General features: G+C 59.6%; 1 non-coding gene across 1 annotated transcript; it reads left to right on the top strand.

Annotated features, from left to right (window-relative positions):
• Nucleotides 1–2,675: 2,675 nt before the first annotated feature.
• On the top strand, nt 2,676–2,748 carry Trnam-cau. Its single transcript has one exon. It is a non-coding gene; the product is annotated as a tRNA-Met (tRNA).
• The last annotated feature ends 121 nt before the right edge of the window (nt 2,749–2,869 follow it).

Below are 2,869 nucleotides of genomic sequence, written 5' to 3'. Positions count from 1 at the left end.
GAGGGCGCCCGGGGCAGCGCGGCCAGGCCGGGCCTCGGGGCGCGTCATCCCCTCCCCCGCCGGCCGGGAAGCCGCGTCTGCGCACTGGCGGACGGGCACCGCGCTGCCGGTTTCCAAGCCCAGGAAACAACACTTCCAGCGGCCTCTTTTTTCTGCCAACTAATTGAAAAATGAGCCCGACAGTACATTGTATTTATTTCCTTGGAAATTACCAGTTCTAAGAGTTCCCTTTTGCGACCAAGGGTGGGGGTGTACGCCTGTAACCCCAGCACCCTGGGAGGCTGAGCTAGAAGGATGACCAATGCACCCCGCTTTGTGGTTGCTTGTAAAGGTGCAGTTCTGTTTAAGGGTTTGCAGTCGCGTTTAGGACGCATCTGAAGAGGGCTTCTCGGGCACTTTTCTGCCACTGCGTACCCCCACTTGGCAAACATTTTCAGCCCTTCAGCATGCACCCCTTTATGCACCACCGTTACCAGTTTCAGTCAACAAACAACACCTACCTTGATATTTTAAAATGGCCTTGTGAAAGAAAAATCTTTTTAAAATGATGCAAAATGAGCCGAGTGTGGTGGTGCACGCCCCTAATCCAAGCATGTGGGAGGCTGAGGCAGGAGGATCTCTGCAAGTCCGAGGCCAGCCTGAGCTACGAAGTGACTTCAAGGGCAGCCTGAACCGCACAGGGGGACCCTGTCTCAAAAAGAAAGAAAAAGAAAAGAAAGCAAGAAAGCCAAAGCGGTTTTGTGTTGGGCAGTAGTGCATGCGAAGTCACACATTCGCCGGGCTGCTCCCAGTGTCACCTCTCAATATCAGATACCAAAGGGACAGCAGCCAGGTACAGTCGTCCGCATGCGGGGCCTTGACACCCCGCGCACGCGCAGAGCTGAGCTGGCGTCCCAGCAGCTCCTCTGGGCTCCGCGTTATCCCTGGGCCTGCCTCCCTGGCCACCTGCCGGAGTGCAACCTGCGCTCCTCTCCTTCCTTCTGGCGGCCCTGCGCCCTTCTCCAGTGCCTCCTGGCTCTCCAGGGTCCTCCTGCCTTCGCCCGCAAGACCTAGCTTGCTTTCCACGCTGCCTTAGCTGGGGGCGAGCGGTGGCCCTCTTGGTTCTCCCACAAGGGCCCTTCCTCCCGTGGCTGGCTGTCTGAGTGCCCTGTACCGGCTGTGTGCACCCGTGTGTGGAGCGGGGATGGAACCTAGGGCCACTGGACGGCTGGTCACGGCCCACAGCTGAGCTGCGCCGGCCCCTAGATGCAGTCTCACCACCGAGCAGAAGCCTGCTGCACGCTTAGCTCCAGACGCGCATGCGCTGAATGTCGCGGGGGCCCGCACAGCTCAGTCAAGACTGTGGACTAAAGAGGAAGCCTCAGCCAAGTTATCCTGTGTGCGCCACACTCTAAGCTCCTCTAGGGAAAATTATGTTTTATACCCAGCGCCTAGTGTGAGGCTATTCTCCGGGTAGGTATGTTTTCCGTTTGTTTTAATGAACCGCAATGCACAGGGCAAGGGCCCACTTTGCAATTTAGAGACCCAGAACATAGCACACAGGACAGTCAGGCATTCTGGAAACATCTAGTTGTGCACTTGGGCGTGGTGCCTGTAATCCTGTGAGCTGGAGGCCAGCCCCGGGGACACAATGACTTCAAGGCCTGCCAATTAACTAAGTCAAGCAGCTCTGTGCTTGGCTTCCTTCAGCCTGCGTCTCTTGCGGTCTGAGCCCACCAGCCTCTCTGCATTGGCCTGGTTCATAAGCCATGTTGCCCGTTAGTTTAGCCTGCACTTCTTTTTCATTTAACAAACATCCAGTCAAACAAACATTCATGGTGACATTGTTTGCTGGCACAGAGACGACAGGGATGTATCCAGAGAGGCTGCTGACGAGCAAGCGCTTATAATAAAACAGTAAGTGGATCTGTAATGAAGGGACCATTGTGTCCCTCGCGTGCTTTCTAGAAGGGACCCCTCCAGAGGCCCGGCGGAACAGGGTGCACACATCTGGGGGGGATGTTCCTGCCCAAGTGCGGAGGTCTGAGTCGGTTGGGTGCGAGCGGCTGCTGGCACCAGCCTGGCTCAGGTGGGGAGGTGACACGCAAGGCATAGGGCAGTCCGTGAGGTGTGGCCCGGAGGACTAGCTCGAACCCGCTGCGCTTGGCGTTATTTCCCTGGGTAGAAGGAGCAGGGCGCTGCGCGGCACTTGGTCTGGCTCACTCGCCCCCTCCCCTCCCCGGGGCAGGTAGGACTGGGGCCACCGCGGCAGGCCGGGAAAGGCCACGTGGGAGCCGCACCTTACGGTCGCGTTTTATTAATTTAAAATAAGTTGTCCACGGAGAACCTACGAGGCGCGAAGGGCGCGGGAGAAGGCTGTGCGCGCCACTCCTGCCTCGCCTTCCGAGCGTGCACCTGCGTCGGTGAGCGTCAGGTGCACAGGCGAGCAGGCGGGCGGGCGGGCGGGTGGACAGGCAGGTGAAAAGGTACAGAGGTGAACAGGTGCGCAGGGAACTAAACAGGCGAGCGAAGAGCGGGCATCCGACAGGGTGGTGTCGCTTCTGCGCAGGGCGCGAGCGCCGGGCGATCGCTAGGCGCGGGCGGGCAGAGAAGCCGCGGAACGAGGCGCTGCGCCACCCGCCGGCTGCTCTTCCGGTCGGCTCTCCAAAGGTCTAGGCGCCAGGCTGCTACCAGGGGCCTCGTTAGCGCAGTAGGTAGCGCGTCAGTCTCATAATCTGAAGGTCGTGAGTTCGATCCTCACACGGGGCATCCGCTATCTTTTGCTCTCGGGCAGCCGGGACTTTTTCCCCAGGTACCTTCGCGGATGACCCCAGCGCAAGGTTGGTGGTCTCCGGGGCGGGGCTTGGGCCCCCTGCCCGCGCGGCCGGGG

Source organism: Octodon degus, unplaced genomic scaffold, assembly GCF_000260255.1.
Source record: "Octodon degus isolate 3935 unplaced genomic scaffold, OctDeg1.0 scaffold00215, whole genome shotgun sequence".
Classification (NCBI taxonomy): Eukaryota; Metazoa; Chordata; class Mammalia; order Rodentia; family Octodontidae; genus Octodon; species Octodon degus.
Note: the sequence above shows the minus strand (reverse complement) of the source record. Positions and strands in the feature narration are given on the sequence as shown.